The sequence below is a fragment of the Argiope bruennichi genome, chromosome 4 (genome assembly GCF_947563725.1).
Source record: "Argiope bruennichi chromosome 4, qqArgBrue1.1, whole genome shotgun sequence".
Classification (NCBI taxonomy): Eukaryota; Metazoa; Arthropoda; class Arachnida; order Araneae; family Araneidae; genus Argiope; species Argiope bruennichi.
The window spans coordinates 93,842,067-93,858,784 of record NC_079154.1 but is presented as its reverse complement, the minus strand read 5'-3'; the positions used below and the strand labels follow the sequence as shown (position 1 = coordinate 93,858,784).

General features: G+C 29.0%; 1 protein-coding gene across 2 annotated transcripts in view; it reads left to right on the top strand.

Annotated features, from left to right (window-relative positions):
- The window catches only part of LOC129967094 (ras association domain-containing protein 10-like), an 84,184-nt gene that overhangs the window by 16,943 nt on the left and 50,523 nt on the right, over positions 1-16,718 (top strand). The gene's annotated exons all lie outside the window — the stretch shown is intronic.

The following is a 16,718-nucleotide window of genomic DNA, read 5'->3' as shown; positions in this document are numbered from 1 at the left end:
TAATATTTCGATACATTTTAAAAACTATAGATTTTTTTATTTGTTTTGAATAGAAATGCTTTTGCTGAATAAGAAGACATTACGTAAATTATAATGTTATATATAGAAGAAGCTACGAAGCAATACTCTTTCCAACATTTTGCATGATAGGTGAATTATCAATTACGTTGTTTTTAAATAGATTTTTTAATGCGTATAATTATTTAATTCAACAAATGATCCTTTATAAAATATATTTGAATATGACGTAGAAATCTTTTTACCACCGTATTTCTAAAAGTAAGTATTTTCTAACTATGGTAAATAGCATTCTTTTTGTTATAACTAAATATACTATTGATAAATTTCGAAATTAAGAAAAAAAACTATTTAATATCCTATTACAAGCAACTATATATTCACTAAACAAGAATAGATTCTATCAAATTTTACTTTGATATTTAGTGGAGATATTTCAGCACGTTGTCTTATCTTCAAATTAAATAAAGTGAAATATTGTAATCGATAATTTGTCTTATCTCATAGATTCATGTCTTCTGATAGTATGTTGCTATCATGTTGGATATCTGTACAAAAATCATTTGCTTTTCTGTATTACTTTCAACGCATGTCTTGAAACTAATTAACTAATAAATAACACTTGAATAAGGTGTGTTAAAATATTTATCACAGATAATAGGAATATAATATATCTATATATATTTTATATGTTATACTCACTTTTTAGATTGACCTGACCTCCTCCTTGTTACAATCTTGTTAGGTATTTCCTATTACAGCATGCTATATCTCAAAAAGCTACATTTAATTAACCCTGGCTAGAAATAAATTGCTTATAAGATAATACATAAGATATACAACCCATACAATCGATACAAAAGCGATGCCGCCAACCGTAGATTGTGGACTTGTTTTGAAACAAAGACCACATTTGCCAAACTCTACACCATCTGTGCTGTATATGAAAGATAGGTTTCTCATCATAAAAATAGTTCATTCAATGGAAGATTTTTTTCCTACTCCTTTTGTCTGTCGTTTTTTAGCATGGGATCCTTTTTTCTTTTGCATAAAAGACTTCATTCTTCATAGTTAACTTTTTGCACCATCGAGTTGTTGTAAGTTAGGAAGCGGAAATTTATTCTTTTCAAGGTTTGTGATTCTTTGTTAACTAAACTTTTCGTTCCGAGACTTATTCTTTTTTTATATCTGTGGTATAAGGCTATAAGTCTTTAGAACTAATGAATTGAATATTTTTTTTCAAGTAAATATCATTGTTTTTATATTTGATATGGACATTCCTAGTCACATCCATGAGAAAATAAACAATTTCCATGAATGAATACCTTTTATTTAGAATTCCTTTTGTTTTTCTATCATCAAAGGGATTCATTTTGTTTCCTTTTCATATAAATAGGTCACAATTTCAAGTTCTGGCATTTTTTTCACTATTGCTTTAACTTCGAGTTTTAAATCTTGTTTAAATCAGAGATATAATATAGAAAATGGGTAAAGTTTATAATGCCATTTAAAACTTACTGTCATTACGCAAGTATAAACTAATATAATATAGTAGTTTCTATGTTTTTGACAATGAAATTATGTTTCGAATACTAAAATATATAACACAAAGCAGTACAAGAAATGTTGTTAATATTCGAATTCTTTCAGTGTAATTTAGAATTCTATAAATGTAAAAATGGGGAGAAGCAATAACATCTCTGTTTGGACAAATTAAATAATTTTCAGTGTAAGATTTCAGCTGCATGTGCTTAGTAAAATATCTCCAATAAAGATGAGTTAAGAATTAATTGGCATTCTTTTTGAAGTAATTTCATTTGAGTGTTATTCACAACTTTTTTTTCTAAATATCTTCTCCTGATATTTGCAGTTAGTTAGTTTACTTTTTGATATGAAAAATATTTATAGTCCTCTGATGTAATATGCCTATATTAGTTAAATGTAATCACTATTAATTAACATTTCTGAATGAAATATCAATTTCAAAATGGCAAAAAATCATAATTGAAAATGACAGCCCTAAATGCTGATTCACTACGTTGTTCCTGCATAATGAATAAGAAAAAAAAAGAGAGATAAAAGACAAATAATTTGGAAGCAAATATCAAAATAAATTAATGGCTGCAAAAAAACGTTGAGCTTGAATTTTGCGTTAACATCAAAAAAATTCTTAAAGGCGTGATAATGATTTATGACTAACGTAATACGAACAAAATAAAATGTGAGGAAAAAATATTTTTTTTATATATTATGGTTGACGCAAATACGAACAAAATAAAATGTGAGGAAAAAATATTTTTTTTTTATATATTATGGTTGACGCAAAAACTTTGTCAAATTTCCTTAAAGCGAATTTCTAGGTTCGATTCAAAAATAATTAATTAAATTAGAATTTGAAATCCATCAAACACACCAGATTTAAAACGAATTTACTGAATTGAATGAACTATCTATTTCTAAAATTACTGTAATTAAAGTTTGAGATATTGAAAGAAAATACGTTGAGATTTTAAATTTGTTGGTAAAAACCAACCTTAATTTTTAATTAAATTGAGGAATAATCTTTTTGAAATTTTTAAGCTTCTTTAACTCCATGATCCATTAAAGGTTATAGACATGGCAATAAATGTGCATGCATTTTTATTAGTATATAATTTTACTTTATATTTTTAGAATTCACATGTTTGGTATGACGTATATAAATTGGAAAAAAGAATTTTAAAAAGTTATAGACAGAAAATAACAGAAATCTATTTTCAAAACTGTGTAAAGTTCAAAATCCTAGTAGCGCACCAATAAAAGTCTGGCGCAGTTTAGCCAAAAATGGCTCTTGTGCCAATAAAACACACAAACCAACCATCCTAGTAGCACACATATATTGTGCAACATTATATGATATTAAACAATATTTATAATATTGTTGAATGTTAAATAATATAATGTAATATCGCAAAATATTGTATAATATATTTCAACAGGATGTGCTACCTGGGAAGTAATGATGTGTTTGCTTATAGTATCACAGAATATCATTAAAATATCTTTAAATGCAAAATCATAATAAATTTAATAAATTAGAATATTTATTGAATTTAAAGGCATCCAAAGACAATTCAAAAACCAGCATTTTTGAAATATAAATTGCCTAAAGCTTAAAACATGGCAGGCAATGGTAATGATTCCCTTATTAGTAGGCAAATAATAAGTCTATGCATTTAATAGCTGCTAGGAAAATTGTATTCAGTGTCAGTATAGGCATGCACACAACATGACAGGAAATCCAGCTGAAAAAAAAAATCTCGAATCATTTACTCCATCTCGACAATAAGAGATAACAAAAATGATGGTAGGAAAGCAGACAGAGAGAAGAAAAAGAGTTTGTGGTCGAGGCACGAAGCCGTTTTAACCTGGTAACTCAACGATGAAAAAGTGCAGGCAGTGTTTGTTGTAGCACCCGGCAGCAAAATCGAGGGCTAGGAGAAAAATGCGATTTAATTGTGAGAAAACGATCTTTTTAAACTTTCTTCCTACAATAATTCGCTAGGTGAACTCATTTTGCTGGAGCACTGAACCGATCCTTTATTACTTTCATAATGCGTGGGTTGGGAGTTTTAATGAACTCTTTTCGGTGTGAATTGTTGAGGGAAAATCATTGTCGCAAGAGTTCAAACACTGAAAGCTGTTATCTTCCCATTCTTGATCTCGATATTAATCTAGTGTGTTATTCTCTTCTACGGCATTCTTCCCATCAGTCAAGAAACAATTTGAACTAAATGAGTTAATTTAAAAGAGGGAAATCAACTTGTAATTAGATTTCCAAACAATGTGGAAACAAAAAATTAAATGCAATCAATCCAAATAACATGTCACCTTATGCTATTTTGAATTTGCTTTTGTCAAGTCATTCTAATTTTTGTAGAAAGATTCAAGGTTGGCAGGAGAATACATTTATTTATTTTGATTTTTAGTGCTTGTGATGTTATTTCAGAAAACAATAGCCATAATTAAAAGAAATTATAGCAGCTTACTGTGCCAATATTTGGTAATGAATTGACATTGATGGATATAATATAATAGCCATAGTTAAAAGAAATTATTGTAGCTTACTATGCCAATATTTGCTAACGTATTGATATTTATGGATATAATATTAGATTATGAGTCAGTACTTTTCTCATCGAGATCAAATTTAGCTATTTTAATAATACTTTCTTAATTTATAATAATAATAATACTTTTAATAATACGTCCTTTACATGTTTGAGACACATTAGGAACTAATAGCACATGAAGATTTTGAATGAAATATTACCAATAAATGCAAAAATTGAAACATTTTATTTACTTTTAGTTATTTTTTGTTTGTTAATTACAACTTTTAGAGTGGAAGAGTATATTACAATTCATACTATTACTTTGAGAGTTCAATACCCTCCTATTGTTCTGCTATTTTGTTATAATTAAGACATTTTCGATAAAATTCTGACCAAACTTAATTTAATTACATTTGAAAAATATTTCTTCTAGAAATAAAAAAATGAAAGTTTGTAAATATATATTAATGGAAGTGCACATTAAAAAAGTCCAGTTAAAATATCTTCATATGAATCATCATACAAACATTTTATGTGATGGTAATAAAGAATATTATTTCCATTAAATCTAAAATTATTTCTTGCTTATACATTTTCCATAAAGGCTTCACTATTTTAGTAATCCTCCCTTCCTTATTTACTAAACAGAGAACATTTTATGGGCATACTACGAGGATTCAAATGATAATTAAAAGCGAGCTTTTATCTATTATTTTATACATAAAACCACTGAACTAGATAAAATTTATTAGATGAATCAGAACATATAGCAATTTTGCCTAAGGCAAATGAAAAAAACCCAATAAAAGAAGTTGCATTTTCTCAAGTGAATCTTGCTCACATGTATTCTTTTTATGTCTTTTAAAATTGACATTTGTAATGTACAATATCATTTACTAACAATAATTTTTTTTTAATTTCATTAAGTACAATAATTTGTATGAGTAACTCAAACTATAAAATCAAAAGCACTGTTTTTTACATATTATTTATTTCCTTTTCCACATATTTTTATTAATGTACAGTTTAAGAAAATTAGAAACTTGGTAAATAATTCTTAAAGTTACGGTTTTGTCTAGCCCTTAATATGGATCCTTATATTATAATCGGAAATAGCAATTATATGAAAAAAAATATTTTTTGGAATAATCAACTATGTTACATGTTATTTTTAACTGTCTCTATCATGGAAATTTAGCTAAGCAGAACTAATCAGCAACATTATTTGGCCTGTAAAAAGTTTTTAATGACTGCCTAAACCTACTGTAAAGTGGCATAAACCGTTCAAGCTTATCTACCAAAAGGCAAAAATAAAAGAAAAAAAATCCTTTTAGTTCAGAACATTGGAAAAGTAGGTAAAGTATCTCACGACAGAACTCCAAAGTCATCAGCACGTGACTCCAACATACAACTGAGTCATTTTCTCTGGAAATAGTATTGACATTTTACTTAGCAGGTAAGTGAACAGATGGCAGACGTTTGCAGAAAGCGCAACCGCAGCTCAAATTCGACTGTCATTATAATTGTGGTACTTTTTCAACCGTAACTCCGTTGCGCACCCCGCCCTTTGGGAATAAAAAGGATATATCTCAAGAACCACAAACAAAGAAAGATCGTGTTTCCTTTAAAGTGGTAATGGAACGGAACGATTTCGGGCGAAGTCGGAAAAAAAAGAAAAGTTGCAAAAAAGTCATAAGAAATGCTAAGGAATAGGAGATAGAGAGAGCGTGAAGATGCGCAAACCTAAAGACCGTGACTTAATGACAGTGGTGAAGAAAGTTTTTCTCAATGCTATGACCATCGTCGTTAGTAATTTCGGAAGCAAGTAGTAATACTATGGCTAAATTTCTATATTTGCGGCGAGAGGTGGTGCTACTTTATTGTACTTTCAAAGGTTACATTTAATTTGTTTAAAGTATAAATTTAACAAATTCTTGTCTGCCATTTATTAAACCACTAGATTTTTTTAAAAAAAAAAAAAGAATAATGTTCCTTACTTTCAACATCAAATCGGATAGTTATTGGTTGATTAAATGATGTCATTAGGCATTTTTGATAAATGACTTTTCATTTAATATGCAGATTAATGTAACTTCTTATTAAAAGTTGGCATTCATTTATCACATGTCGTCAATGTGATTTTAAAAAAATATTTCTTTTTTAATTCATTTTCTTTAAGTGCAAGCAGAAAATTCACTAGACTTTGTAGAACGTTGCTGCTCCTTCTAGGAGCAATATTTTTTTTAACGATAATTGTTTTTAGAATTTTCCTCTTTTTCGTATAGAAAATAAATTATATATACTATTGCCCAGTGCATTCTGTATATGTTTTAAGAATCATAATTAGTGTATAGAAATAAATGGAAACCTACATACCATAGTAAACATACATAGTATCTAATTATTAGAACGAACGTAAGTATGCAAGTTTTTGATTATTACGTATATTCAAAATTGAAGTAAAGAATACTAATAATTAGAGTTGTAGCTGAAAGGTGCTGAACAGCTTTCTAAAATCTATGAAATGCAAGTTTAATTAAATGATATTTTTTTAAAAAAATAATTAACCCTCATGCTTAGAAACAGTTATGTTTCATACTTTTGGGGGTATTTTAATACTTTCGAACTGTTCGTTCTTCATTACCTTTATAAGAATAATTCATTGAAGCTTGAAAACCTGTTGTTGTTGCTTATCCCCCTCGGATTGAACTCCAATTCAAACCAAGTTTAAGAGATCGGGGAAAGAAGGTGTAGTAGCTTCTGATGGTAAGCACCCCTGAGAACTCGCGGGCAGAAATATCTCAAATGAAGGTGACACGCACATTCGCTTGCACAATCCCTTTTTACAAGGTGGCTTTTTCACACACCTCAGAGATAGAACACATGGTAACGAACAACTATACCTGTACCAGGATTCTAACCCAGGACGCCCAGATCACGGGGAACGCGCTACCCCTAGACCAGGACGCCAGCTTATACTGCTGTCCATGTCCGTTGTATATGTTTTTTTAAGAATCATAATGTTAGCGTCTTGGCATAGGGGGGTCCTGGCTTCGAGTCCCGGTTCGGGAATGGTTGCTCTTCATCTGTTCTATCTGTGAGATGTGTGAATGTGCCCTCATGTAAAAAGGGGCTGTGCAAGCGAATGTGATGCATGAGTAGCTAAGACGTGCTCTTGGCCCTGCTCTTCATCTGTTCTATCTGTGAGATGTGTGAATGTGCCCTCATGTAAAAAGGGGCTGTGCAAGCGAATGTGATGCATGAGTAGCTAAGACGTACTCTTGGCCCTAGTTGGCGCTACTAAAACAAGAGACGCTCTCTTGGATTAAAATCACTGACTACGTCAGCAAGCTTGTTCATGGCAATTGCCATTATAAATAACAACAAGAAGAATCGTAATTAGTGGATGAAAATGAATAGTAAAGCAGATGAACCAGCATAGTCTCTAATTATTAGAATGAACTTTAATATGCACGTTTTTGATTATTACTTACATTAAAAAATGAAATAATGGGTACTATTAGTTAGAGTTATAGCTGAAAGGCGCCGAAAAGCTCCCCAAAATCATGAAAATGCAAGTTTAATTAAATGATATTTTATAAAAAATAATTAACATTCAAACTTAAATAGACTATTATTTTGCATTTTTAGATGTATTTTAATACCTTCCATCCTTTATTATCTTCGCAAGAATAGTCTTATGAAATATTGAAAACATTCTTTTTTAATTGGAATATATCAATGCTAATAATGTTAACTCCAATTAATAAATGCTGCATATACTAAATAAAGTTTTACATCCGACTTTTAATTAATAGGAAAACTATTCCTTCCCACAATCATATTGAATTATCGATTATTTTTCTGTTTTTGATTTTTAAAAATAAAGTAGCATTGAATTTAACACGTGCCCTCAATTCTGTACCTCATGAATCATGACAATATCCATACACAAAAGAGCTAAGAATCCCATTTTCCTTTTTTTTTTCTCGGTGAACTCAATAAATCCTTGTTATGGTAATCATCTATCCAATTCTTGGTCAACAAACACATAGCAAACGAAAGTGAATAAAGGAAATTTGATTTATGTCAGAGTATAGATAGGATGATCGAGTGGAGAAAATTCTTAACTATGCAAAACCAGCGTTAACAGGTTGTAAACACAAAAGCTTACGCAACCTTATTCGAGAGTGAACTTCTTGAACTTCCTCTCAACTGATACGTTCTTCAAGAGCCGACACGTTTCGTATTGTTCTTCACTTTCCTGTCTTTCTTAAGGGGTTATATACATCCTAGAATGGAATTCGTGTGATATACTTCACCTTTTCCTGGTTTTACGAATTCAAAAGAAAAGCGACAGTAAAGTATATGCATATCTTTAAGAGTTTCTATTATTTCCCGCCATGACAGAAATGCTTCCTTATTATTCTATTCGTGCAATCCTCTTCCTTATTATTCAAATGCTTACTCGTCTTCTTAAATTCATATCTCGGGCGATATTTTAAAATGCCGCTTTATGTTTCTTGAGCATTCACTTTTTTTGGTGCCTTTACTTCTTTATTTACACTGGTGAGTATTTAGGCGATAATAAATGGTTCACTCTCCCAGAATTACAAATATATGCTGAATTCTGTGCCACAAATCATAATGATTTCATCTGATGAAAATCTTTTTTCATCAGATAAAATATTTAATTTTATTAAATTTTAATTACACTCTCGTAATTATCATAAAAAAAGAACTGTTAGGATTTGTAATGAGTTTTTAGTTCTGGTGATAATGGAAATATATATTTTATTTTTTCCCAAAATCTCGTAATCAACACTCTCGTAATTATCACAAAAAAGAACTGTTAGAATGTACAATGAGTTTTTAATTCTGGTAATAATGGAAATACATATTTTTCTCAAAATTATTCTTGTTAGCAACTTGATAATACTGGATTGAATTTATTCCATCTATTTCTCATTCTCGCTATAACATAAAAGGACTTTTTCTATTTTATCTTTATATTTTATTCTATTTTTATGAGTAAAACTTACATAAATGAATGAATTAATAACCGGAACATTATTTGTTATTGAAGCGAAATGGAAAAAAAAATTATCCAATTCAATTATCCCTTAAAGATATCAAGTTAGCTACCTCTTTATAAGCTCTTTTTAACTACTTATAAAACATATAAGCAGATAGCATGTTTGCAATATTATAAAGTATAACTTCTTTAGTGCTTTAATATGAAAGATTGTATTTAAATTTCTTCTGACATTTACTTTTTTGCCACTTTAACTTTTAGATTTCAGAAAAAAAATATAGAAAAGAATTTCTTCATACCTTGTAATAGGTTTGGTAACTTTAAAGATCTTTTATAACAAGCATGGACAATTCCATTTTGCACATCATTTCTGAGATTTAGTAAAATGTATATGCTTATTTACTAACTTTTAAAATGGGACGTTTAAATTTCGTTTCTTTCCCTTTTCTTGTAGCCGGGGAACACATCAGAAAAGAGGAAGAGATGCTTCTGGTATCGTAGTTGGTTTTTGCCAACCTGGTGGGTACAGAAATGGTGGAGGTCGGCTATTTCCAATTGATGAGGGGGCTTACTGCCCAGGAGAAGGGTTGTACCTTGTCTGGTGATGGCCCTTATGACTCTACATTAGTTCCCGCCTTTACTGCCGTAGCGGTTATGTCATTCAAGTTTAATTTGAATGCCTTTAATTGGGGGGGGGGGTAGTAGCCAGTGTGATCTATTTCTTTTCTTCTTCAGTTTCTCTCTCGCTGAAACCTTCAAATGTACAAAAACTGGATTTTATTTCATATTTTTAATTGATAAAGTTGCAAAAATTGTGATTGTTCGATTATTTTTTACTAAGAATTTACAATATGTCACTTTTATTGAGATTAGAATCAAATTAAACAATATTTAAAAAAAAACTGACTTTTAATTACGTGCAATTACTTTCTGTACAGAAAAAATGATATTGTAGGCCTCAATATACTTCCTCATTATACAACATCCATTAACGGAAGTAATCCTAAATCTGCTATCGAATCTTGATCATCCTGTCTAACGGAAAGATCGTATGTGATATTTTTTCAAAAGAGCTCACTTCCGTTCCCATTACTAATTATCACTAATCCCCACTGTAGTGTTCAGCACAGATACTAATACTCGCCTATTTGTCGATAGAATGCACGTTCCAGTGAGAGATTTCACCCCATCTTCATCTGTGCATTGCTCCTCTTGCAAACATTTTGCCCAAATAAGCCCATCCTGCCTCTCACGGTCACCTGACGTGGACGCAGTCTTCCATTGAGCGCCTCGCGTGTGAACCTCTCACGAGTCGACATTTCATTTCGGATGCATTTTCTCCGCATGATACAATGTAGGGAGGGGAACCCCTATAGAACACCAATAATCAACTGCCCATTAACAGCAATTTCAGTTTCATTTTTGGAAATATTTGAAGGTTTTCGAATTTTTTGGATGTTTTAGATTCTTGTAGTAATTGTTGCGATGTGCTTTTATAACCAGCTAGAATGGTCCCTTCGATTTGTTTGTATACTTATACAATGTGAAGTGCCAAATGTACTGCTTCTAATATGCAGGTACTAATTATTATGCACTAGTAAATCCTAAATTTATTATTCAAACCCATTCTTAGGTACCTAAAAAAACCGGAATAATCGGACAACTACGACAGCAACTAAGAATGGGTTGCTGTCGTAGCATTAGGGCTCAACCAACTACGGAACTATTGTTGAGCCCTAAATGCTATGACCGGTCACGGTACAAAGTCCCATCATCGATAGAAGGTAGCTAACTCCTATCATTTCTGTACCCAGAAGAATGGCGAGAACTGACCACAATACCAGAAGACTCTCGCCCTTATTTTTGAGGTGGTAGAGTAGTACTCCTGTAGATGTACTAGTAAGTAAAATTGAAAACTTATTATGAAGTAGTCCTTACTTTTATTGATCAATTCGTTCCAGACCTTGATACAAATATATAATTTTGACGTAAAAATTCCATATTATATTCCATTTTTCTGGGGGTTTATGTTTCACAAATTTTTTTTCAAATCTGTGAATATACAGAATAACAAATCGTTCATAGATTTGGTCTACATCTGATATAAATCTACGATCTAGCTATGAAATTAATATGCCATATTTCATCCATGTAAATCAATGTTACTTTTCAGTTATTGTGTTGACATGCGTACAATAAAACAAATAGACAGACTGCCTCTAGAAATTGATTTTGATGTTGATGAATTTCATTGAAATCAACAATTTTGGTCTAAATTCCGTATATTAAATTTCGTTTGTCTGTTTAGTGCATTTTTTTCACGATCATTTAGACATAGAAAAATATTATATTTTGATTCATTGTTGCCGAAGATTTAGAGATTCGTTAAAATCACAATGTTTACGTTTTTTATGTTTTCTTTTTTTTCTCACGTTTTATAAATGAAAAAGAAAAATAGTACTACAATTTGATGAACTCGCTAACTTCCTTTCTCACGAATGATTTTTTTAATCCTAATGTTTTCGCTTTCAGAAAGGTTGATTCCATCAAAAAATTTCATTTAAGTTTGATTTTTCAAAAAAACATTACACAATGATTTCAAAAGATCTATGAAAAGTTTCGATGAATAAACTGACTTATCTCTGAAAATGGCATTTATATTTTAAATCTAAAGCTTTCACTTATGTTTGTATTATCTCAGTTTGCTTGATGTCGCTTTGTTCTCACGCTGGGCACCATATTACTTTCATTGAAATATTTCCTCGTCCTATCCGGAAATGCGGCTTTTGAAATCCAGTTGGAATTTTTTCTATCTGTAATAGAAATTTATAACAGGCTTAAAACGTGTAGCCACGAATTTCGTGACTAAATTGTAATTCACAAGAATGATATGAATTCATTCGATATCTAGTGCAAAACATAAATATGATATTCGTATGACCAAAATATCATGTCTATACTGACAGGAGGGATAATTTCTGAATTTCTAATCAAGAAACAAAACAAAAAAATTTGTAAAAATATTCAATAGTAAAACCTTCTAAAATAATACTCCTTAAAAATAATTCATGCAATAAATAATCAATTTATAATAATAATAAATTTGAATTTATCCTGCTGTTTTTTTATGATAAAACTTTTAATGCAGTTGAACAATATCATATAATTTTCGACTAGATGTATTCAATATCCTGTGATATTTAATCGAGTAATAAATCATTTTCCTCCTTGCAACAAACATAATATCAAAAATATATATAATTTCAAAAATGGATGTAATCATGGAATTAAAATAATCAGGCAGAAATTAGTATTCAGGATAAAAAAAATAAATACAAAATTGTCACTTGGAATATATTCTACTAAAATTTTTTTTACTATCAAGCAGATCAGCAAAAAAAAAAAATATTGCAACTTCTTTATAAGGTATCTGCGTATTTGAAAAGCTTAAAATAATTTTTAATATTTTGTAAATTTATATTACTGAGATCATAAATGTCATTAAATGCTTTTTAAATTTATTTTACTGTCAACAAGAAGTATTTGACAGCTTTATTTGTAATACATTTAGTAGAAATCATTTACAAACTTGGATCCAATATTTAACAACTTTTTGAAATACCTGAACAAAATACACTATTTTGTTTCATTATCTGAAAATAAATTCGTTTTTAATCGGAAAATAATTTTGATTTTGTCTGTTTTTCAAATGGTAATATAAGTGAGCAAGGAACATGTGTTAAATCGTGTTTCCAACGTACAAACTCTCCATAAAAGCATTTGAAACACTATAAAGATCCTTTAAAGAGGAGTGTTTTTAAAACAAGAATATTAATGTGTATAAAGAGATAAAATGAGAAAAATCTTTAGACAGCGTTGTAGATGAATCCATTATAGGTGGACCATTCACTTAGTCTAACCATCAAAATGTCTATAAAACAAGGACTTGCGCTCAATGATTGTTGTTTAACCTTTAGAGACATTTTTTAAACAAGTATTTATGTTACTTAGTTCCTGTTAAGTAATTTTGATTGGACATTTAGCTTTGCATCGTGTCCGTTACTTAAGTTGTTCTTTCAACAACAACAAGCTCAAATGTCCCACTAGAAGATTTCTTAAGGCGATACCTCTTTTAAACACATTATTACCGGTGTTGAAAATTGGATGTTATGCTTTTGATACAGAAACTGATCAACAATTTCGGGAATGATGCTTGAAAGGTGAAATAAGATTGGACAGATCAGGTCAATGCCGCAGAAAAATCAAGGTAATGTTGACAGCTTTCTTTGAATGTCGTAGTGTAGCGTATTTTGAATTTCTACCAACACATCAGAAATGTCAATAAAGAACATTATTTGAGTGTTTTGAAACATTTACATGTAGGACTTCGTCAAGAAGAAGCCAAAATAGAGCAAGATTACTCATAGGTTTTGATAATGAACCTTCTCAGAATATAATTATTATTTGTTTTATACAACAATTTAAATATGCTTTTATAAGTTATATATTCAAAAAATATTTAAATGTTAACTTTCTTACAGCATTTTGTTGAAACTACATTACATATTTGTGATAATCTGTTGAATCTATTAGTGCAATGAAAGAAAATATGATACGAATTCTGAAGAGGCATCGCGGAAATTAAGTTAAGGTTTGAGGTATCGAAAAACGCTGGCATAATGGTAGTCGGAAAAGATTACTAAATGATGCGGTTCATTACATAAATACCTTCTTTTAGATATACAATAAGTATAGACAATACATTTTATGAAATCCCTCACAATACAGCTGATTTTTTTCGATTACAGCATTATTTATATATTTTTCAAAAGTGTCCTTTAAAAAATATCTGAGAATAAAAGCAAAACAATAACTTAGATTTATTTTAAGGGACAATATTATAATCAATCAATATACCTAAAACCTTTTTTAGGGAATTTCTTTTCGTTTATCTATAATCGATTAATATCTATAATTCTAAAATCTATAATCATTTCATAGATTATTTGCAATAAGTATTTTTTTAATTTTTTTTTATATAGTATACCTTTAGCAAATTTATTATTTCATTGTGTGAAGCTCTAAAATTGCGTATAAAGCATAGACATATTTCATACTTTAAATTATCATATTTACATTTGTGTCTTTATCGATATTTTAATTGTATTTAAAACAAATTGAACATTATTTTCCAATTAATTAACCCTATTTAAAAAAACTGTAATGCGCATTAGCGGGATATTGAATTAGGCGATTTATTTAAATAAATTTATTTTCATTGCTCATTTTATTGTCATAACTTGATTAATTCTGAAAAAAAGAAATAAAGTAAATTGAAAAAATGTAGAATTATGAGTTAAAAATTATCAGTAGATATCAGTATATTATTATTACTTTTGTATTTGTATTTTGAATATTTTATTTCATCATGCTTCTTCAATTGTTTTATATCATTTACTGTATGTTTCTGTTACTATGTGAGCAATTTTGTTTCATTTTTGCTATTGTTTGTGTATCTACTTGTTTTCCCCTATTTTTCTTTCTTCTTTTTTTGCATTTGTGCCTGCGACTTTATATTTGAAATTTATTTTATTGTCAATTGCGTACTGACTTACATCTTTAAACCTTGTGGTATACTTGTTGGCACACAAGGAGTTTATACATAGAGAACAAAAAAAAAAAGATATCAGTATCAAGTATGACCAGCATAATTGCTCATCTTCGTCTGTGGCGTTGGGAGATGTCTTGGTCTGCAATATTATCGGAAATGCAAATCCCGACTTTTGCTTTTGTATCAAGAGAAACTTCAATGTATTTTTTTTAAATATGCAGTTAATTGATTTATTTATGTATGAATAAAATTAATCATGAATAAAAATCAAATATGGGATCACAAACTTATCATTCTATTTATATGTTTATGTTGGATTGTAGCAAAAAATAATGTGCTAATTATATTCCTTCTCCATGATCAATTAAATGTTAGTACTAAAATTTTATTTCTGTATTTTTTTATTCCATACATAGTAATGAGTTTTTTTCTATTAGCGGATCACTATTTGCTTCCATTCAATTTTAAGTATTAGTTTTAATTTGAGTGTTAGTCAACATTCCTTATAGAGAAGATTTCACTGCAAAGAAATAAAGCCCTGCACGATAGAAGACAATAAAAAGCCAAATGGCATTTAATCAGAACTGAAATAGTACTAACATGATAACAACCTGTCTAGACTGATACATTTTTAAGGGAATATTAAACACATTATTGGATTTTCAAGCATTTAAAAAAAAACTCAAATTAAGATGAAAGACCACTTTAAAAAATTGCAGTTACTAAAATAAATTATATTTTATAAGTTACAGAATTATAAAAAGGATAAAAAGGATTATAAAGGATGGATTTCAAAATAAATTGTAAATTTGCCTGTAAATAGCTTTTACTATTACATCTTACTCTGATTCAACTTGTAACCTTCATAAGCTTTTAAAAAAATGTATTCATTCCATCTTTTATAAGTTAAATAAACATTCCCTTTCATCTTGAAATTCTGAAATGACAACCACAATGATTAAAACCATAATACCGATTTCAAAATCTTTCTATCTAAGATTATAGTTTCACATGTTTTGTCAGAAGAACTTTGTTTCTATTATATTTTTAAAATTTTAATACCTTTGAAAGAAATTCAAAGTACTCTATTCCAAGAATTTTTTCAGATCTTTTTATTATGCTTAATCTGTATTATTTTGTTGTACAATTATTGTGAAATAAGTAGTCACAGATAAGTATTAACCTGTAGTTTGATTGATATACTAAGATTCATAATAAAGTAAATATTTAAAGTCATTTTCATGATTAAATTTATATTTTCTGCACCATTATGCAATAGACAATCTTATAAAGCTTATTCAAAGATATCATGTATATGATAAAATGACTGTTGTATAATGGTTCTTTTAAATGGATTGTAGAAATTTCTTCTTTTAATGAAAGAAAGAAATTCTGAAATATACATTTTTATTATTTGTAAAATAATAAATCATTGGATTAGAAGTTTTTTGTGTGTTGTAGAAAATTAAACCAGAATTGTTTTTAATTGTTTCCAGCTTATTTTTTTCTATTATTATTGAGTAATGAATTCTAGAATGTGCACTAAAAGGCCATATTAATTTTATTCCATTAACTTTCGTTTATCACCAAAGAGAAATAATGGAATATATCAGATTATGAGAAAAGAAACTAATGTTTTATTTCTATTAAATAATTTTCAGCAGTAAAATAAGATTACCAGGATATAACTGCATATCAAATTAAAAAAAATCAACGAGGCAGAAAGGTCAAAATTTCATTCTTAACAAAACAAGAAATTTAGAAAACCTAAATATGAAAAATTAATAACAGTTTTTTTTCTAATTGCCCAATCAAAGCAAATTTTCTTTAACATTTCTTCACTTGAATTTATGTCCCACAAAATAATAGTAAAAAGGTTATATCTTTTTCTTTTCCCACTGTCTTATCCATTTAATTATGACTTTCATTTATAACTATAACAATCAGCTTTTATGGTACA